Raw genomic sequence first — 23,404 nt, 5'->3', positions numbered from 1 at the left:
ACCTTGTGTGAGAGACCAGCTACCTATGTGGGCTGGATCTGTAATTTATGTCTATATACTAACCAGATGATTACTGGTTGGCTTGCTGTGGACACAGCTTGAGCCGAAGGGAAGAATCCCATCTTTCATCCAGAAACTCTGCTAAGCACGTGGCTTGTGATGTTAAGAAATTGGGGTTCACTCCTGTAGTTTGGGGACAATTATTTACAATTTCTAGTCTGCCAAAGGCATTTTTAGCACTCATGGGCAAGGTTTATTAGTCAAATATATTTGGCTTTTAGTATTCTCTTCTCAGGTATAATTCTTAGTACTGTAACAGGATATATATATATATATATATATATATATATATATATATATATATATATATATATAATTCTTATTCAAGTCTTTGGTGTAATCCTAGCAGTATTTAGGAACTTGTCCAAACCTTTTTTAAAACCCAGATGCACTAACTGCCATTACCACATTCCAGAGATTCCAGAGCTTAACTATTCCTTGAGCGAAAAAATATGTCCTCCTATTTTAAAAGTATTTTCATACGATTTCATTGAGTGTCCCCTGGTCTTTGTACTTTTTGAAAGAGTGAAAAATCGATTCACTTTTACCCATTCTACACCACTCAGGATTTTGTAGACTTCAGTCATATCCCCCCTCAGCAGTCTCTTTTCCAAACTGAAGAGCCCGAACCTCTTTAACCTTTCCTCATATGGGAGCAGTTCCATCCACTTTATTTTGGTCGCTCTTCTTTGCAGGGCCGCCGAGAGACTGGGCTGGGACCGTGGCAGGGCTGCCCCTGGGGCCCTGCCCCCATCGCTGCTCCCCCCTCCACCTGCCCCCCTCCATCCGCCACCGGGCCAGGCCCCCTGCATTGAAATCACAGCGCCTCCTTCCCTGTGTCCTGCCCTCGCGTAAGTTACATCAGACGAGGGCGGGACACAGGGAGGGAAGGAGGCCCGAAGGGAGGCGATCTGCTGCCCTGCTGCCTGCAGCGCTTTCACACAGAGGTGAGAGGTGCTGTGATTTCAATGTAGGGGGCCCGGCCCGGTGGCAGATGGTCAACGACAGAGGGCGGGTGGGACTGCGGCGCCGGGCCCCCCTTGGAGGCCTGGGGAATTTTGTCCCCCCTGACCGCCCCCATTCTGGCGGCTCTGCTTCTTTGAACCTTTTCTAATTCTGCAATTATGTTCTATATTATAGTCTTTCTAACTTGTATGGGTTACTTGCAACATTTACTTTTTCAGGGTTTCCCAGCAGGTTTTGAACTGCATGAATAAATTATTCTTTGAGCATCACGTTGCCAGGCAAGTTCCTTTAATTTAAAATATCTTATTTTTGGTTACTATGTATTTATATTTATTATTTGATTACCACTTCTTATCTTCTATAAAGGATTTGCTGGTGTCATCCTGATTCATCCGTGTGGGATCTTTGTGGCTTGGAAGTTCTGTGAGGAACATGCTAAATTCTTGATTTCTAATTTACTATTTATTTATAATTGAGTATTCATAATTGGTTATATGTAGGGGGGGGAATTGGTAGGGGAAACTGCCCTAGATGGTAATTATCTAGGGGGTAATTGGTAGGTAGAAATTTTCCGGTGGGAATTATCCAGGTGGGAACTCACCCAGAACCCATGCAGCCACCTCCAGGATACATGCCATACATACATGGTTTTGGAGGCTGTTCGGTACTGGTATAAGATTATCACATGTGGACAAGAAAGCCGTGCTAAAACAGGGATTAGTACTCAGGAACCAAGAGCTAGAGTGTCTTCCCCAAGGTTGTGTTGTAGGATTGACAGTTGCATACATGGTTAGTGACAGAGCCAGGGATTGGAACTGAGGCATGGGTAGAAAAACCAGTCAATATTCAGCAATAGTCAGCAGTTTTTTTTTAAGTGCTGTGGCCAGCTAAATTAGCCCCAGAAATTCAATGCCGGGCCATGCCCAAGCACTGGCAATGAATATATGGTTCTCACTGGACATGTGCTGGATGTGGGGAGTTATGGGGGGGGGGGGGGCAGCCGATATTCAGCCAGGACCTGCATAACATCTGTGTGGGTCCTGGCTGAATATTGTCTGGGACCTGCAAAAGGGGAGTTCATATTTCCCCTCTCCTGTTCACCTGACAAGCTGACTCCTTGCTAGAGGTTGTGGCAGTTATTTTCACTTAGGAAGCGCAAGAGGCAAGAGCAAGTGGTGTGCGCTGCTCCCCACATTGATCACCAGGTCTTGTTCCATTCCCTCACTACTCCTGTCTTTGACATATTGATTTTTCACTTTCAGCTCTTTCCTCCATTTTTTCCCCTTTTCTGCTTCTGTCCACTCAAATTTCATCCTCTTTATCACCTTTCTTCTTCTTTTCACTTTTCAGCTACCTATCAATTTTCCATCTCCTTCTCTCATGCCCTACTCTCCCATGTCTTATCTCAATCCTTCTACAGCTTCCTATTCCCTTTCATCTTTCATCTGCTCCCCATTACATTTCTGCCCTCTGTACTCACTATCCTCCTCTCACTCATGGGCAGATGATCAAGAGCCCTGCGATGTTCAAAACAGCGCTCTAAAAATAGTGCTGGAACAGCGTGGGGCCTTACCACAACTATGATCAGAGATAAGTGAATGCAAATTTAAGCACGCAATTCTCTCTGATCATGGGGTAGAAGTGTGGGAGGATTGTGCCTGAGCGCATTAACAATCCTCCCACACTTGTTTGTCAAAAGCCCAGACCTGTCAAACACAGGGGTTGGAGGTTCATAGGACCACCAGACCCCAACTACCCCCGCCCGAGCCAATTGAAACGGGGGCTATGGGTCTGACGGACCTCCGATCCCCCGGACCCCCCCAACACAGGTTCAGGGGGGCTGGCGATCTGGTGGGTTTCCAGCCCCCCCCAGCATCCCTCCAATGTCCCTCCTCTTCCATCGGCGCTGCCTGGAAAATGGCATAAAGCCCCGCCCAGCGCATCCCAGGATGCACTGAACAGGGCTGGGCACTGCCATTTTCCAGGCGGCGCCGATGGAAGAGGAGGCCACTTCCCTCCTCCAAATGAAGGTATGGGGGTGGGGAAGGGCCGCTAGACCACCAGGTGGGGGGGATTGACCTGCGGCCCACTGGGCAACCAGGGACATAAGGAGGGATGCTGTGGAGGGGGTTGGGGGGGGGGCTGGAGAACCACTGGATCTCCTGCCCCCCCGAACCTGTATCAGGGGGGTCAGGGGGACCGGAGGTCTGCTGGACCTCCAGCCCCGTCGCTGGTGGTGGTGAGGGGGTTGGGTCAGGGTTCCTGCAGGGGGGTGATGCATTGGGGGGGAATGGGGGCCTGCTAGCATGCAAATGCATGCTGGACAGGGCTCATCATTCCTCCCCAATGGTCTGCAAATCCTAACACCAGCTCTGAGCTGGCACAGGGTTTGCCACAGCCAGCAGGCCAATTGGCCCGCTGGTCGCTGGTCATTGGGGATGAACAGATTTAGCAAGCATTTGCATGCTAGTTGCGTTCAGAGCCGGGGATCTGATCAAGGGGTGGTAGCAAACGCAGGCGCTAGTATGGCGCTAACAGCCTCTAGCACCTGCATTTGCTTCTGATCATTGGCCCATGATTTGCCTTTCCACCCCCTCTGCTTGGCCTTGCTCTACCTTAGGAAACATCAGGGAAAGCGATCCACAAGATCCAAAACAGCAATATGAAATGAGCAGATCACACAAGAAAAAATCCCTTGAGATATGCTTTATTCATGTGGGTTTTAGACCTCACATGAATAAAGCATTTCTCATGGGATTTTTCTTTGTGTGATCTACTACTTTCTACCCGTTGAGGTGGCGGTAAGGGCTCCCGCCCTAACCCAGTGATAAAAATGCGGAAATAAATTTCCATAGCACCAGAAATGGTGTGCGCTGGGGGGCAGAACTACCGCCGGGCTACTGCGGTACCCCAGTGATTGTTCCGGATCGATGCGTGGCAAGCCTATTGCCGCATGCCAACCCTTTAGTAAAAGGGCCTCCTATAGAATAGGATCTTGTGCACATTCGCATGTAACTATCAATTATTGGTGCCTAAGATGCGCATAAGTGACATGTATGTCTAGGCGCCAATATATAGAATTAGCTCCCAACTGTCTCAAAGTCAGAAAAATGACTAAAAAGCATCTGGATATTTTTCAGAGTTTATCCCTCTATAGCTCACCAGTGCACATAATGCCACATGGTAGAGCTGGCTCACATGCGGCTCCTTCCATAAAATTAATGATCCAAAAATGCTAAGTCATGTTGTAATCAATGAGCATGCAAATTACTGCCACTGTCTTACTCTTTTGGGATCTTGCCAGGTACTTATGACCTGGATTGGCCACTTTTGGAAACAGGATACTGGGCTTCATGGATCTTTGGTCTATCCCAGTATGGCAATGATGTTATGTTCTTATTAAAATCACAGAAGTAATTTGAAATGTTACCATTCCTGTCTGTGTGTGAGTGGTGACTGGCTTACAAACTGAAAACAACAGAGAAATCACAATTATTATTATTTGTTACATTTGTATCTAACATTTTCCCACCTTTTGCAGGCTCAATGTGGCTTACATATAACCATTAACGGTGTTAGCCGATTACGGTTTGAACAAATACATAGTATGAATGAATACAAAGTGATAATGTGGTGTAATGAGGTATATGTATGGTAGGAAACAGTTGGGGGGAACTTAGAGAGGGAAAGGGGGAAGAAAAGTCAGGTAATGTCCGTTGCAGTCTTTGGTTATGTTGTGTCGCAAGTGACCGGTACTTTTATGTTGGGTCAGTGGGGTATGCTCTTCTGAACAGGCCTGTCTTTAGTGCTTTCCGAAAATTTAGGTGGTCGAGCGTAGCTGCCACCATCTGTATCATCCTCCCTCCCTGAACCAAACACCCAATCCCTGGTGTCCAGCAGCACCCCCAACCTGCCAACCTAACCCCTGCTTAATAAAACAATATCCCTAGCAGCAACTTCCCTCCCTGACTCAAAAAACCCCAACCCCTGGTCCCCTCCTATAGGTCATACCTTAAAAGAAGCAAGACTGATGCATATTCGCTCTTGGATGCCCAGATGTACCACGCAGGGTCTGACATCACCATTTTGCAAGAGGGTATCACTCCTACCTCTTTTAAGGTATGATCTGGGGGATGGGTAGGGGTTGCCACTAGATACCAGAGAATGTTTTTGGAACTCAGGGTGGGAGCTAGTAGGCTACCAGGGATTATCTTTGGAAGTTGGTGTGGCAGGGACTTGATCATGAAGGATTGGATTGGGGGAGTGGGAGGCCATTAAACTATGAGGGCTTTCTGGTTATGTTAAGAGATTAAGAACATAAGAATAACCATACTGGGTCAGACCAGTGGTCCATCTAACCCAGCATTCTGTTTCCAGTAGTGGACAATCCAAGTCACAACCCAAATAGTAGCAACATTCCATACTACCAATCCCTGGGAAAGCAGTGGCTTCTACCATGTCCATCTCAAAAGCAGACTATGGACTTTTCTTCCAGGAACTTGTCCAAACCTTTTTTTAAACCCAGATACGTTAAGCGCTGTTACCACATCCTCTGGCAATGAGTTCCAGAGCTTATTTGTTTTAAAAGAATTTCTGTGTAACTTCATTGAGTATCCCCTACTCTGTATTTTTCGAAAGAGTAAAAAAATCTTCACTTTTACCCGTTCTACACCACTCAGGATTTTGTAGACCTCAGTCATACCACCTCTCAGCTGACTCTTTTCCAATGAAGAGCCATAACCTCTTTAGCCTTTTCTCATATGTAGTCATTATATAACTACTGTCCCATGAGTGGGGGCTTAAGCCATTTTGTGGAGGGCACTAGTATGTAAAGGTGGGTGCTGGTGGGCAAGGGAGGCAAATGCCACAAAGTCATCACTGCCCAATTATCAAAAAACCACAGTCTTTTCTTCACTCCTTAGAATGGTCCGTTATATCTATTTTGTCTAAAAAATCATCTTTATTCAGTGCTTTCTTCCAAAAGCAAAAGACATTGGAAAGTTAAGTCAGCACAAGATAGAGACATATAAATGATGCAACTGAATAAAGGTACTGTAGCATGAATTTTCAGAATTATTGGTTTTGCTGGAAAATAGAAACAAATATATAAAAATATTTGGCAAAGACGTTTGAATGTTACTTGCTCAGAAAACAGACCTGGCTCTACCCTCCCCCTGAAGACTAGTGAAAGCCTGAAACAAAACAACTATTGAATGGTCCACCAGAACTGGTTGGGTGAATACTAAAAAGATATTCACCACATCTCCAAAGTCTGCATATTGACAGCAATCAAAAAAGACTGGAAAGCCCATCTACCTGAAACTCCCAGGCAATGACACACCTAATCTGACAAAAGAAAGCCCATCTGCCTGAAACTCCCAATTACTCTTTTAATCCTGTCAAGTACCTTCTGGGGTGTGTACAACATCACTGTGATTGGTTAGCCAGGAAACATGTGACCAGCTACCATGCTCCATCTCAAAAACCAGAGAGAGAGACAGTTTTCAGCTATCCCTGAGTTTTCATTGGGTCAAATACACCCCACCTGACTTCAGCCTATGGCCCAAAAAGAAATGATAAAAAAACTGAAACACTCTGTCTGCCATCTTCTCTTCTCTATATCTCTCTGGACCTGCGCCCTTCCTTGGACCCCGCCTGCTGGACTATCTGCACCTCTCTGAACCTTCACTGAATCTCTCTGGGACAAGCCAGGTTCCATTCTCAACAAATCTGCCAAAAAGACTTCTTTTCCAGCAAGGACCTCCTTCATCACACTCCAAACAGCAGCAGAAAACATTCATCTAAGCCTCAATCAAAGTGAGTTACTATTAAGCCCGCCTAATTAATAATTCAGACATTCTAACAATATTTATCTTGTGGCACATTTCCCTTGTGTAAAATCCCTAAAACTGCCTTCTAAATCATTGCATTACCTGTATTTTAAATAAACTTTCTTTGTAGTCCTTATGTTCTGAGCACATGTCTTTAAATATTATATTATTTATTTATTTATTAGGATTTATTTACCGCCTTTTTGAAGGAATTCACTCAAGGCGGTGTACAGTAAGAATAGATCAAACATGAGCAATAGGCAATTGCAGCAGTAAAAATATTCAAATAGCAATACAAAGTATGGCATGATATACTACTTGCAATGTTAACACAATACATAATAGAACATTATAATTGATAGTGAAGGGTAAGGCAAAGTTGTAACATATAGATGGGTAAGAAAGTAGGAAGAGTTAGAAAGTAAGGTGACTGATTTGAAGAAAGTTGCACATGAGGTCAGAGAGATGGTTAAATACTATCTCATCTAGGGTAACAGTGGATAAACATGTCCTGCTGCAGTATGTGCAGCCCGAGTCACTCCTTGTGTGTGTGAGCGAGACTAACAAGTTAGTTACGTCTTCCATTAAAGGCCTGGTTGAAGAGCCAAGCTTTCACCTGCATCCTGACGTAGAGATAGTCGTGTTAAGCGGAGCCTTTCAGGCAGTACATTCCAGAGTGTGGGGGCTACTCCAGAGAAGGCTCACTTGCGGATATCACATCGTGTAATGTCTTTTGGAGAGGGTGTGGTTAGTGAAAGTCCTTGGGAGGACCTCAGTGTCCTTTGCGGTGGGTGGAGGACCATCCTATTCTTCAGATACTCAGGTCCATTTCCTTTCAGGGTCTTGAAGATCAGACATAGAGTTTTAAATTTAGCCCTGTATTGTACTGGTAGCCAATGAAGTTTTTGCAAAAATGCTATGATGTGGTCACATCGCTTGCAACATTCTATGAGTCTTGCTGCTGAATTCTGAATCAACTGGAGCTGGTGCAGGCTCTTTGTAGTCAGACCATTGTATAGTGCACTGCAGTAATCCAGTCTTGAATGTTACCATGGCATGCACAACTGGGATAAGATTTACCTTCTCGATGTAAGGAGAGAGGCAGCATAGCTGTTGCAAATAGTAGAAGCACCTCTTGATGGTTGCTTGAATTTGGGGAATCAGAGTAAGTGTTGAATCTAACTATATTCCAAGGTTCCTGACTTGTGATTTGAGGGGGAGTTCGTACTTCCCAACAGGGATTTTGATGTCAGGTATGTATTCACTTGTGTTTGGGACCCAGTTTTACTTGGGTTCAGGCAAAGTTTGTTGTGTTTAGCCCATTCTTGAATTGATGTTAGACAGGTAATCAGTTTATTCAAGGCTGTAGGTAAGTCAGGTTCAATGGGTATGAATAGCTGCACATCATCTGCATAGATGTAGAACTGAGTGTCCATTGACCAAATCAGCTCAGTTAGTGGCTTGAGGTAGATATTGAACAGAATAGGTGACAGTATCGATCCTTGTGGTACCCCAAAGGTCAGTGTCCATGGTGGTAATGAGTTTCTGTCAAACATTATGGATTGTTGCCTGTCTGATAGATAGGATCTGAACCAGGCAAATACTGTTCCATTGATACCTGTTTCCAGTGGGTTTTTTTGTAAGAAAAAAGGTACCTGTGCTCATTGTGGGCGGGTCACCATCTATGGCTCTGCCCATATGGTAGCCACACCCACAGTAGCCACACCCCTTATATCAGCCATGGCGCATATAAATAGGTATCATTGAAAATACTATACCAGTATAAGAGAAAAAAATAACGTGATTTTTTTAAAATTATAAATAATTTCTGTAAGCTGTTATAGCTCCAGTATACCCAGTGCAAAGTAAGACAGCAGATGTAAATTCTCAAATTGGACATATTCCAAACACTAAAATGAAAATAAAATGATTTTTTTTCTATCTTTGTTGTCTGGTGACTTTGTTTTTCTGATTATGTTGGTCCCAGTCTCTAATTCTGTTGCTCTCTATCTGTTCCCTTAACTCCGTTTCCAGGGTTTCCTTGCTATTTATTTCTTTACTTTACTCCTTTCTTCTTCATTTCTTGCTCTATATCCATAGGTAAAAGCTGGGTCTCTGCGGACTTGACTGGAGGAGGTATAGAGTGGATCCAGCTTTTGCCTATTTTCTCCATCCATGTGCAATTTTTCTCCTCTTTTCCCTTTCCCTCATCTCCGTCGGTAGGCATCGCATTCCCCTTTCTTCCCTCCCCTCCATCCATAAGCATCTCCTTCCTCTCTCATCCCTCTCATCCATCCATGTCCAGCTTTTTTCCTCTCCCCCCTCCATTCATGTCCAGTATTTCTACTCTCTTCTCCGTCCATCCATGTTCATCTCACTTCCTCTGTCTTCCCTCCCCTCCATCCGTATCCAGCATCTCAACTCTATGCCCTCCCCTTCATCCATGTGCATCTCCTTCCTCTGTCTTCCCTCCCCTCCATCCATGTCCAGAATTTCTCCTCTCTCCTAAATTCATGTGCATCTTCTCCTCTGTCTTCCCTCCCCTCCATTCATGTCCAGCATTTCTACTTCCTGTCTTCCCTCCCCTCCATCCATGTCCAGCATTTCTCCTCTCTCCCTTCCCCTCCATTCGTGTGCATCTCCTTCCTCTATATTTCCTTATTTCTCCTCTCTTCCCTGCCCTCCACTCCATCCATGTCCATCTCCTTCCTGTCTGCCCTCTCCTCCATCCATGTCCAGCATTTCTCCTGCCCTCCCCTTCATCCATCCATGTCCAGTGGTTCTCCTCTCCCCTGCCCTCTTCTCCCATCCATGTCCAGTGATTCTCCTCTGCCCTCCCCTAACCATCCATGTCCAGCGATTTCTCCTCTCTCCCCTGCCCTCCCCTTCCATCCATGTCCAGTGATTCTCCTTTGCATCCTATCCTCCCCTCCCATCCATGTCCAGTGACTTGCCCAAGCCTCCACCTGCCCTTTTCAGCCCCCGAGGTCCAGTCCCAACCCCAGCCCCACCTCAGCTCCCCGACAGCCCTCCTTTCCGTTCCTGCCGCAGCCCTGCATTTAAATCCTTTATTTTACCTCATCACAGCGGTGGCGGCAGTGAAAGCAGCAGGCTCGCCTCCCGCCTTTTTCTGATGTATTTCTTGTTTACACGAGGGTGGGACACCGAGAGGGAAGGGAATGCAGGACGCGAGCCTGCTGCTTTCACTGCCGCCACTGCGACTTGAGGTAAAATAAAAGATTTAAATGCAGGGCAGCGACAGGAACGGAAAGCAGGGCTGTCGGGAAGCTGAGGGAGGGCAGGTGAGCCGGCCCTGGGAAAAAAGGTGCCGGTACGCCATACCGGCGCATAAAAAGCACTGCCTGTTTCTGTCAGTCATGCTAACAAGATATCATGATCCAGTGTCAAAAGCTGCTGAGAAATCTAGTAGTACTAACATCAAGGCGAATCTCTTGTCTCGGTTTCTGTGAAGATCTAGCAGGGATACAAGGACCGTTTTTGTTCCATAACTGGGTCTGAATCCAGATTGACATGGATCTAGCCAGTTACTCTTTTCTAGCCAGATTAAGTTGAACACAGACTATTTGTTCTATGAGTTTCCCTAGAAACGGGATGTTGGATACTGGCCTGTAACTTTCAAGTTTGTCCTGGTCAAGGTTGTTTTTCTTCAGCAGAGGGCGAACCACTGCCCTTTTTAATGCTGTTGGTAGTTGCCCATTAGAAAGAGAGGTGTTCACAATTTTTGTGGAACCTTCTATAAGGCCCATACTTGCCTGCTGCACTATCTTTGATGGGCAGGGATCGAGGGAGCAGGTAGTTGGTCGAAGGTCTCTTAGGATTTTGTCAAGGCTCTCCTCTGTCATTAGGTTAAAAGTGTCCCTAATGAGATATTGCACTTTCCAGTCACCCAGCTCTGAGCTACTTCTACCTGTTTAACTATTTTCCCACCTCTGCAATAAAGCTGCCTTTCTTCAGATTTCTACATTCAACCACTGATATAGCTCTGAGAATTACAGAGTCTCTGTGCCGTGGGGCAACAGTTCTGAACATCTGACTGTGAGTAAATTATCTATATTTATTCAATAAAGAAAACTTCAGAAAATAAAGAGGCTCCAGGTATGTGCTGGTGTGCCAAGGTTATACTTCAAGATATTGAGAACAGATAACAGAAAACAAGTAATTCCCCAAATATATATCCTTTTATCATTTTCAGTACGATTGATTTAAATGTCATAGTCTTTGGTAAATGGAAACCTTCTCTACAGCAGAAAGTTCTCTCACCTCCTGTTATAGCTGAGCAGGCTCTCTCCTGCTTTCTTGGACCAACCACAGTACAGACTGGGTCACCACTTCACTCTGTGGGTCTTCTCCTGGCACCCTTATTTGTGTCACCTGCTTCTATGAGCTTTACACAGCTTATTTAACCTTTTTATTTGTATTCATGAATGTAGCGGAGATAACTAAACTGTATTTAGCTCACAGGATACAGGATGCACATAAGAAAATACCTCATCTATAAAAGATATCACCGGATGAAAATAGTTATGAAATGTCATGAAAAACTGCAAAGAGAATCAATTTATGTTACATATACCCAAACAACAAATACTAGTAAGTATGATTAAGTTATTTATTAAAGTGACAATTTACTATAACTAACTAAAAATAGTAAAACCATAAATATATAATAAATAATTACAATTCCCTCCTGGATCCATGTTTACATTACTAAAATTATTCTCTCTCTTACAGAAACCAATGTTATTACTGGGAACCTATAGGTAAATATTGCACATAAGATATTACTGAATCTTGAATAAATATTGCTATTAAAATTTCACTTAACAATAAAATTTTCTTTTTCTTATAGGGCTTACTTTTAAGGTAAGTATCAAATATAAATATCAGAGATCAATTGTACTGACATGAATAACTAAACTATTTTTATATTTTTTCTCCTAGGTTCCAAGTTTCTCTAGGTAAGTATGTGTAACTAATGCAAGAATAAAGTCTCTCTCTCGGTTCCAAAAGGTCTGTAGAATTATTTTTTTTCTTCTTTACTTATCTGCACTACCAGTTTTCTTGGCTCTTGAACATTTCATCTGTCTTGGATGACTTTGCCTTGGTCTTCACCCTAAACCTATGCTCCAAAACAAATTAAAGGGAAAGAAACTACCTTCCTGCAATGGGTGTGTATCTATGAATGAGCCTGCCTATTACAGGAACCTTAACTGAATATTCTATTATAATAAAAATAAAATAAATTTGATTTTCCCTGTGTCTGATTTCCTGACATAGCAACATAGTAGATGATGGCAGAGAAAGACCTGTATGGTCCATCCAGTCTGCCCATTTCTATTAAACTTTTAATTACCAAATTTGACTATTGAGAGAGCAGATCCTCTTCATGGAATCTGCTGTGTCCTTGAAAATCTTCAAGCATTCATACAACTCACACACACACAGCCTCATTTAATTTGCACAGAACTAGGAGGTTTGATTTAAATTAAATCTATTCTTTATTTCTCTGAGTTCAGATTATCCAGCTATTGGGTTCTGACTTTAAATTAGAAATCTATTTGATTTCAATAAATTCTTTCTAAATAGGCTTAATATTTTTATATCTCAAAGGAGATTTTTCCTTTCAGGAGTAATATCATATCAATTCCTGTATTAGTTCCTTCCACCCACTGAAGGGTCTCTTGAGTTTCAATGCTATACAGCACTGTTCAGAACAAAATAATTTCTAAATAGTATTCCAACTATTTCTTACATTAACTACTATCAAGCATTAAGTATTAACTTTTTCAATTATAAGCTTTCTCCCTGAAGAGAAAAACTAAAACCTCTCAAATTTATACAAACCGCCTTATAATTTTAAATACTCTCAGTTATGATGTTCCCAGACACTCTTATTATTTCACTCAAAACGTTTTCATTTATTCCTTCCTTTCAACCCCTGAGACAGACAAATCAGGATACAGGTCTTCTCTTTTGAAAATCTTCTGTTGCTCTCTCACCAACTGTGTCTGGCTAGGTTCCTAATTAGAGCAGTGCAGCCAATCAGGAAGCTCCCGTCAAAGACACATTTCCATACTGACATTCCATTACGCATTTTGGATTAAAAATACTATATAAAACCTTTGTTTTTGGATTTTAATTATATAACTCAAGTCAGAGCAGTGCTCTAATGACTATTCTATGGAAAATTTCATTTAAATTGACCCCCAAATAGCCAAATTAGAACCTTATAAAATCGGACTAATTTGCATACAATTAAAGCTCAAATAACCCCATAGCAAGCATCTACCATTAAAACTTGCAAAAGGTTTTAAAATTTATTTTTAATGCTTTTTAATTTGCAGGTGTCAGTGCAGTTCACTAATTTTACTGCACCTGCCCTGAAATTTGCGCCATTTTTAAGGTCTCCCTGGGCAACCAGGACGCCTCTGATAACCCCCCTGCTTATCCCATCAGCCTCTGGGACAGTTCAATTAAAAATGCTTGCATGTGCATGATTCGCAGATGCACGATAATACTTAAAGCCCGAATTTGGCCGCATCTATATTTTTATAATTAGACCCTTCCACGGGTCACAACAAGCTTCCCCACTAATATTTTAATTAAAATTGGTGGTTCAGTGATACTCTGGGACAACTCCGGAGTTACTGGGAAAATTTGCGGCACTGAACATGCACCTCTGATGTCATCAATGACATCAGCGCGCATTCTGACATTGCATCTGTCTGCGGAGCATTTCCCCAGCTCCTGCAGGCCTCCACCAGTCCCGGGAAGTTTTCCTGCCGGCTTTGCCTGGCTTCCCTTTCCCCAGTGATGGTCCATAACCCCATGGATCGTGGTGGAAATGCGATCCCACGGTGGATCCGGCAGCGGCTCCACAGTCACCCCAGAGCCCCCTCCTGAGCTCCCAGGTAAACAGAAAACTTATTTAACCCTACTGAATTACATTTGGATCCTGAGAGGGTCCCCAGACTCCTCAGTCTTTTCTCTGAAAGACACTCAAAAGTAACCCTCATTCACAGCACTGACTACATAATACCTTGTTGTATCTACAGACCTTTTCTCATAGGTTACACACACTTTATCACGCATTTATCACTTCGTGTCTGGGTTACCATAATTTAGTATATGCAGGGTTACCTTAATCAGCCAGCAAGCGATTACAATCACTTTAAAATCATGCAGCGTGTTTCTTATGCAATGCTAAACATTATGATCATGTTATCCCTCTGTTTCTCAAATTACATTGGCTTCCAGTGTCTTTTAGGATACAGTTTAAAGTTCTGCTTCTAACTTTTAGGGCGCTCCATGAGGAAATTCCGGACTATCTGTCCAATCATTATTACTCCTTATGTTCCATCACAGTTATTACATTCCCTTGATGATCATTGCTTAGTTCTCCCTCACTCACCTGTCAAGAGCATATTGGGAGTCTAAAGAGCTAGTGTTTTTTTCTTCTTAGCTCCATCTTTAAGAAATGGGTTGGCCCTGGAGCTTTGGTCTGAACCCTCTTATACTAAATTTAAAGCTGGCCTTAAAACTTGTTTTATTTTCAAGGGCGCTTAAGCTCTCTTAGCTAATGCTGGGAAACGAATGCTAGGATGGATCACTATATTTTCGATCCTTTTTCTTTTGTGTGACTGATATGCTTTCCTATTTTTGCTGGAATTCCTTACTGCTACTTTTGTAGTTTTCATTTCCTTTGTTGTATTTCGCTGAGACTTGGCTAGTCTATGGCTATTTCTCAAATGTTCCAAGTAAACATAAACATGACAAATTTACTCTCATGTCTAATTCTGTACCCTGGAGTAAGGCACAGGGGAAACTGGCAAGAATTTTCCTAAAGACAAAAGTAGCACAGAAACTCTCTAGGGCTCCTTCCTGTCAGTTTAGGATGTACCAGGGTTCAGTCATTCACAATCAATTTGGACTTCTAAGGCAGTTGAGTGATATGCTCTCTTTAGGTCTCACCAAGTCCTTGTGTACATCAAAACACACTCTGCCATTGTTCTCTGACTTCAGGCTGGCCTCCTCCACACACACTTCTTGTTTAAGATTCTATAAGCCAGGTGGGCTTTTCATGCTTCTAGACCGCACTATGGCCTGTTGTCAGTTCCTCTGTTCATGTTAGATCAAGCCAGCCTAGGGAAACCTCCTGTCTTGATTTCAGGAGTTCCCAATACTGTCCTTGGGACACAACCAGTTAGGAGTTCAGAATACCCACAATGAATATGAATGACAGATTAAATAAAATTTAATATAATACAAGATGCTCCTTTTACAAAGCCACACTAGCGATTCTGGCACAGCAAATACGACAAAGCCCATAGGAACTGAATGGGCTTCATCACATTTGCTGCACCAGAATCGCTAGCATGACTTTGTAAAAGGAGCCCTAGGACTTCTGGCTTGCCACTTTCAGTCAAAAAATCTGCACAGAGTGAGTTACAACTGTCCATCCCCTAAAACTCCCTACAATCTATCCCATCCAAAAACAACCATTTACAGTTTTTGGAATCAGGTAAAATGATATTCTTTAATGCACTGCAAGCCATACAATGGAGGCAGTGCACGTAAATATATCTCATGTATATTCATTGTAGATATCTTGAATACCAGACTGACTGGGTGTGTCCTGAGAACTGGATTGAGAACCTCTGCTCCGGTTCAAGGCCTATCAGACTGTAGGGAAAGGCAGACCCATGCTGCTTCTAGAAGTCTTTAACAGAGCTGTCAAGTACCTATTTCTAGAAGGGAGACTTTGAGCTAGTCTTGGTTTTGAACTTGAATCCCAGAACAGTGTGGTACTTGTAATTCTTAGTCTACCTCATGAACTCAGTGCTGCAGGATAAAGTTTTCAGAAATCTAAGATTGGCTTAAAATCTCCCTCCTAGAATTGGGCAACTAGGAGCTCTGCCTTTATCCCCTGGGGCTCCAGCAGCACACACAGCCAAAACTAGTAAATCCTCCATCCCCCAGAGCCAGCAGAGCTGAATCTGCTTAGAAGTTGCTTAAATACTGAAAGAAATAGTTTGTAATAATGCCAATGTTCGAAGTCCTTATTATTAATAATGAAAACAGAGCACAGTGTTATAAAAGAGGATCCAGCAAATTATTCTCATTCTTCAAACAGGATCACAGGATCTGACAGATCTGGAGACTCCCCCACTGCTAACTCCTGGCTCCGTTCCTTCTATCTCGCTGCTCCCTATGCCTGGAATAGACTCCCTGAGCCAGTACCTCAGGCTCAGTCTCTGGCTGTCTTCAAGTCTAGGCTTAAAGCCCACCTCTTTGCTACTGCCCACCTCCTAACCATGACTCTCTTACTCAACACCCTCACTTATCACCCCTACCACTGCAATTTCCCCACCCTTAGCTGTATGTTCGTCTGTCCAATTTAGATTGTAAGCTCTGTTGAGCAGGGACTGTCTTTTTCATGTTAATTTGTACAGCGCTGCGTAAGTCTAGTAGCGCTATAGAAATGTTTAATAGTAGTAGTAGTAGTAGTAGTAGTAGTAGTTGACGTACCAGTTCATCTTGTTCTGTATGCTCCAGATCTACTGCATCCTCTTAAAAGAATGAGAATAACTTGCTGGATCCCCCTCTGCTTAGTTTTTGTTGTTGATTATAAAGACTTTAAAGTTAGGCATTATACTTAGCATTTTAAGCAAGTTGGAGCAGATCCAGAGGATTCATATGGTCATGCAGATTTTGGAAGTTCCAAACCTGCCAGATCTTCTTAAAATCCTAAATAATGATGGTAATATGACAGATCCTCCTGAGGATCTGTTGGGCACAAAAAAACCTATTTTTTAAGCACTTTTAGAGGACCTAGAAGGTCTGTACATCCTCATTAAGGTTGTGTGACTTGGAGCTGGCTTTCATTGTTGGCTCTTTTACCATGTAAACAGGTCTGCTGTGTGGCGTGCCCTTTTGCCAGTGCCTATATTTCTTGCTTTTCTGGTTTAAGTCACTCCTTGCTGGACACAATTCATCTCCCTTAGGCTTGTCCTGCCTACATCTGTAGCATAGACAGCTTTGAAGTTTTTCACTATTGGGGTGTGATGGAGCTTTTTCCTGCTGCATGTTTAGGTTTCCAGGCTTTTTGGCAGCTGCTTCACATAGTATTTGTCGTTTTCTTTTTTTTTTTAACCCTCTCTGACTTCTTCTTGCACTTGAAGCTGCTGGAATAAATATTTTTGTAAAATCCCAGTTACCTGTCAGTCCCTGATGAGTTTGTCTTTTGGATCTTTAAGTTTGAAAGTATCCGACAGCTGATACACAGACTGACCACCCTCTTCTCTTGCCTTTGAGCATACTCCTTGGATCAAATGATGTTGCATTTTGGAAAGGAATGATCATAAAATTTAATTATGTAACTCCTTCCTGCCCATATCTGTATAAGGCGAGAACATACATTTGTTTATTTTTGGTTGGTGGATCCAGGTCAGGACCAGTATTCACAGGGGGGGGGGGGGGGGGCATTGGCAAACACTTCATATTCTCTTCAATGCATTGGCACACGATCACTCTGTCCAGGCCAGAAATGTGGTTCTGAACTAAAAGGGTTTACTTAAAATACAGTCTCTACCCAAAAGGGACAAGCAGAGAGAGAAATAACCAGAAGAAAAGAGGTGTTAATGCCCTTGTACAAATCGTTAGTGAGACCCCACTTAGAATACTGTATTCAGTTTTGGAGGCCACTAAAGACATAAAAAATCTTGAAGAGTTCTGGTGATGTCATCGATAAGATAGCAGCTTAAACCTGGGACCCAGGACTCCGACCATGCCCTGTTTCCTGTCATTACCTCTACAGATTTGCTGGAATCCAGAGTCCCACAGACGCAATACTGCACCTCCGACCGAACTTGATGTCTAAAAAACACCTCAGTGAAATAAAACAATATTTACATGCCACCGGACGCATTAAATCATGGTGCAGCAGATATGGAGATAGCGCAGTTTGATGATGGCAACCTAGCTGCCTATCCAGAATCAGAAGATCAGGAGTCTGTGGATCCAGTGGCGTCACTCACTAAATGAGATCTCCAGATTATGCTACAGAACCTTAAAAGGGAGCTGAAAAAAAGATTCTGCGGCACGCATGAGTGAGTTAAAGGCTTTAATCCTGCTGCTCTAACTGATGCTTTACTCAAGAAGATTGGTTGTCTAGAGAATTGTGTTAATCAAAAGTTCAATTTTGGGAGTATATCGGAATTAGAGGGAAATGAGGACTGTGGAATAATCATCCAGGATATTTGCCACCAGCTATTAAAAGCGGATTCTTCAACCTCCATCCCAGCGGAAGATATTCTCTTGGATAAAGCTCACTGGGCTTTGGGCTCCCCACCCTCCTCGAGAAATAATAGGTCCTGGGACATAACTACATGCTTCCATTCTTACGCTGTGAAGGAACGGGTGCTTTCATTTGCACATAATGGAGGCCCAGCAAAATATCAAGGAAAGCAGATTGAACTGTCCCAGGATCTATTAGCTGCTACTTTAGAGAAATGCAGAGATTTAAAAGATATTAAGCTCTTATTGTGGAGAGAACAAATTCCATATAAATGGCTCTTCCCTTTCCTTTTTCATTAGCGGGAAGAAATACAGAGTTAAAACTACTTTAGAGGCTCACACTGAAGGATCCTGAACCAGAGATAACTACAACATCAGCTCCTCACCCACTGGCCCTGTGCTGGCTTCATGTTCCTGAGTGGAGTAACCAACTTAAACAACCACCTCTTGAAAACGTGGGAGCTAAGGGACCCGCCATTTGATATCTTTTGTTGGTGACTATTAGATATCTTAGCACCTGATTTTCTGGTCAGCTAGCATTGATAAATTTTCTCTCTCTCATATGTACTTTATGTGATGCTCTGGAGTTGCTACCAATATTTTATAAGTTATACTCCCTTATATGTAATGCTTAATGTTTTCCTTGATATTTAACTTTAATATCAGGGGAGGGGAGTTGTATATCTCACTAATGCAGGGCTTGATTTGATAAAAACTATTAAGATTATTGTTGGGGGGGGGGCAGGAAATCTGTTTCTGGGGGCTGGGTTGGTGGGGAGGTGTGTTTCCACTCCTTTTTCCATATTGCAATACATAGGTATGCACAAGCTAGTTTGCCAATTAATGCCACATCCACATGATCCTCCGGTTGGAGATTTGATTTAGCTCAATTGCTAGTCCTGTTCCCTGATGGCACCCATTAATATCCTTACATGGAATATCAGCAACATTAATTCTCCAATTAAGCGGAAAAAGATTCTGACCGCGCTGTGCTGCAAGAGACCCATTTGAGTGATGCTGAACACCAGAAGCTCCACCGCAAATAGATGGGGTATTGCTGTTATTCCACAGCTCCTGTCCACAGACGTGGCTACGGCGATATTAATAAATCCATTCCCTTTTGAGGAATAAAAATATAGTTTTCTGCTAACTGTTGGGGAGACAATCTCTTGTGTCCTAATTTAAATCTAATTGATATATGGAGAACTGTAACCTACGAAGAACACTCAGGTTCACCTTAACTGAAGAGGCATTAACTGACTGTAAGGCTTAAACCTGAGGCTGCATAACTGAAATTGAAGATTCTAAATTAGTGACCTTATCCTGTAACGCAGCAAAGTTATCTACCACCTGAGCTGAAAAATCACATAACTGTGACACCTTCCCTTGTAAAAGACTCTCAGTTCTAAAACCACCGCCAAATGTCCATTATTAAAGTAACGTCTTCTTCCACAACTGTCCCAATAGGAATCTCATCTGACAGATCAAAAATGACCACCGGCAGCTTGAGGATGTTGAACTGAAATCTCCTGGGAAGATTTTGTTCAGTTTCCCCCTGCAACTCTTTGGTTGCAGTTTCAGGCTGAAGCTGCTTGTGGGTGGTAAGGGAAGAGTTCCACTGTTGGAGCTTAAAGAGGCTCCCTCCGATGACAACGGTTTAAGATGTTTATCCAGTGTGTCCTTATCCTTAGGAGAAGACATAGTAGCTTTCACAGCTTTTACCTTTGGTTTATTCTTTCTCTATAGATCTCCAATAAAAACCCAACTGGATTCGATCCGCTTCGAGGTGCTTCAAAGAGGCATGCCCCTTTGGTCACGCCCCAAGGGCCATGCACCTTGGCATGTCCAGCAGATGTACTGGGAGAGAAAGGCGGGGTCAGTGATGTCACGAGCAAAAGTCTTTCTTCCAAATGCCTTCCAAGCCCCAAAGCCTCTTGCCCTCTCTCACAATGCCTTGGCACATCCAGCAGATGTACCTGGAGAGAGAGGCGGGGTCAGTGATGTCACAAGCAAAAGTCAAAGTCTCTCCACCAAACATCTTCCAAGCCCCAAAGCCTCTTGCCCTCTCTCACAATGCCTTGGCGCGTCCAACAGATGTATCGGGAGAGAAAGGCTGGGTCAGTGATGTCATGAGCAAAAGTCTCTCCTCCAAACGCCTTCCAAGCCCCAAAGCCTCTCACAATGCCTTGGCACATCAGTAGATGTACCAGGAGAGAGAGGCAAGGTCAGTGATATGACGAACAAAAGTCAAAGTCTCTCCTCTAAATGCCTTCCAAGCCCCAAAGCCTCTTGTGCTATCTCGGAACTATTATTAATAGAACATACAGGAGAGCAAAATACAATAATCGTGATCTCCTGTTGAATGGTAATTGTGAAATGTTGGCAGAAGAAGATACAGTGACGTGTTTTGAAATATAGAACAGCAAATGCAATTGCAAAGATCCTGAAATGTTATTGGGGGTCTTCTGACAGTATTAACCTGTTTTTCTGAGAGTACACTCAATATTGCATTCAGCCAGGGGAAAATCTTTAAAGAGTTATGCTCATCGGATGTGTGTAAAGTCAGAAAAGTAGCTGTAGAGCAAGCTAGTGGTCATCATCCCTATATAGCTTGCACTATCTGTGATGTCACCTTGGACTTAACAGAATTTGTCAACCCAGAAGATGGTAAATCCTATAAGTTAAGATTTGACACTACGTGTGCCATGTCTTACACAGAATATTGCATTAAACGAGCTATCTATTGGACAGACATTGAGACAGTTATGGATTCATTTAATGGAACATAAAAGTACTACTGCTACATGGAAAGTGAATGTCCCTCTTGCAGCTCATTGTCTGGCAAAAGCAACATGATTCTTCTATGCCGAAATGCTTCGCATTGGAGAATGTTCCCTGTTGTTCGCGTGGTGGTGATCGCCAGAAACATTTGTTACAAGCACAGCAGCAGTGGATCTTTAAATTGCACACTCTGGAAATTATGGGCTTAATGCGAGGACTGATTGGCAATATTTTTTCTAATATGTTAAAAAAACATTTTTGCTGATGTGTTTCTAAAAGGTTCTTCTTAATATAATTTGCTGCTTTAGTGTGGGTCTGATAACGAGGCAGACTGAACTTAAAGGTAAATGCTGATTGGCAGGTTTTTGAATGACAGCATCCTATATATTATTTGCCATTTTGTCTTGACTTCAGTAGGTAGTGGCTGATGTGTGCCAACCCTAAGCAACAGTGAGTATGAATATATGTTTTTTTAAAGTTTTTATTAGAAAGAAGCTGGATATATGCTCCTATACTGTTTGCTCTCTTTCTACTTCCCGATGCAGCTGTGAGAGTTAGTCTGGCAAAAAGATGGCCTCCGTTGGACAGGATAAGGGTGTTTTGAAGAGAGCACATGGAATTTGATAAAAGCTAAGTTGAATATCCAAATATTTTTTCTGAAGCTTTAATGAACTGTTTTTGATGCATTAAGCTATTTTCTGTCAGAAGTATTTTTATGCCGATGATAAGACTAGAGCCGTTTAGCAGACTGTTACTGAATCTGGGCTCACTTAGGCTTTTTCTTCTTATTTGAAGTGCTTTTATACTGATAAGATTTATATGGTTTGTGTTTGGGGGTGGAGGTTTGGACAGTAGTGTGATTTTGTAATAGTACTCCACTTCCTTCTTTGTATAAATCTATATATTCCTCGTCATTTGTCACATCTTTATAATTATAATGCTCCCAATTTATTACAGATCACCAAGTCATTCTGCACCTGTTGGCAACAATTGCCACTTTCATTATGGGGTAGAATTCATCTCCTCAAAACGATAGTTACCTAAATTGATGTATCCTGTTCAGCATTTACCTATTATTGTAAAACCATGTGACTTGCAGAATTCTAAAGTTTCTATGGGGGTCAACCCCCCCCCCCCCCCCCCCCCACACACACACATACACACATTGCTTTACATCACCTACAGTTATTGCGTAGATGAGGTTTGGGCTTACCACACCTCCGAGCCTACAATGTCGCTTGTCACTTAAGATATATTAGAGACTGGATATTTGACTCTTCTGAGTTCTGTGATATCAACTTTGAGCAGGATGTGGGTGTAGACAGTTTTTTTTTAGATAAAGTATGGTTTATATTTTGCTTACTCTAAATATTTTAGTTGGCAGTGTTGGTTTTCCTCTAGGAATGAAGGATGCCTGTTTCAAAAGTTGAGCCCCCAGAGGACTATCCCTGATCCATCAAGTACTGGAAGATAATGAGGCTACTATGCTGTCTTACAATGCTCTTAAAACTGCTTATACATTGGGACCACGAGCCTGGTACGATTATCTGCAATTACATTATATTTGATTTCTCCTTCACATGTATGCTGTAGACTTTGCAGAATCTCCCTTTGATGAATGCTGGCCTCTTCCTGCTGTAAGCAAAGGCTTGGTGGGTCATTATTATGAAGGCCTTAAATCGCTGAAACCGGACATTTTGAAGAAAGTCATGGATCATTAGTCCCAGGATTTTGGGAATTATTTTTTGGAAGATTTACTGTGGAGCTTAAAATATAGTTCATGATTTGCAGAAAGTATACAATTGCAAGAGTCACATTCGCACCAAGAATTTATAATGTGTATGTACCTATTCAGAGCAAGAAAGATGGGTCTCCCTTCTGATAGGACCTATCTGAAATGTGGTGCAATAAATATTGTATTTGGGAGTGCCTAGACATTTGCAATTCTGGAGAGATACCTGGTCACATTTGGACACCATGTATAATCACCAATGGGATATCACTCCAAAGATCTGCTTACTGGATACTCTGACTGATCTAGTGGAGGGTACCCGTGTCTCGAGTTTATTATTTAACTAGTAAAAAAGGCCCGTTTATGACACAAATGAAACGTGTGCTAGCAAGGTTTTCTTTGGCTCCCCTGCAGCCACCCATGTCCAGCGACCCTCCTCTCCCCCTGCAGCCACCCATGTCCAGCGACCCTCCTCTCCCCCTGTGCCCACTGCAGTCACACATGTCCAGCAACCCTCCTCTCTCCCCTGCCCCCCCTCCAGCCACCCATGTCCAGCGACCCTCCTCTCTCCCCTGCCCCCCCTCCAGCCACCCATGTCCAGCGACCCTCCTCTGGACATGGTTCAGCTGTGAGGCATGTTTCTTTTCCCCCTGGGTTCTGAAGTTGACAACATAATGGCTATGGTGATGTCAGCCTGATCTACGGAGCCTAGCAGACC

The 23,404-nt window shown here is 42.9% G+C and overlaps 1 protein-coding gene across 1 annotated transcript in view; it reads right to left on the bottom strand.

Moving 5' to 3' along the window:
* AVPR2 (arginine vasopressin receptor 2) overlaps positions 1–23,404 on the bottom strand; it is a 77,487-nt gene that overhangs the window by 32,809 nt on the left and 21,274 nt on the right. The gene's annotated exons all lie outside the window — the stretch shown is intronic.

The sequence above is a fragment of the Microcaecilia unicolor genome, chromosome 2 (genome assembly GCF_901765095.1).
Source record: "Microcaecilia unicolor chromosome 2, aMicUni1.1, whole genome shotgun sequence".
NCBI classification, from domain to species: domain Eukaryota; kingdom Metazoa; phylum Chordata; class Amphibia; order Gymnophiona; family Siphonopidae; genus Microcaecilia; species Microcaecilia unicolor.
This window is presented reverse-complemented; position numbering and strand designations above follow the sequence as displayed.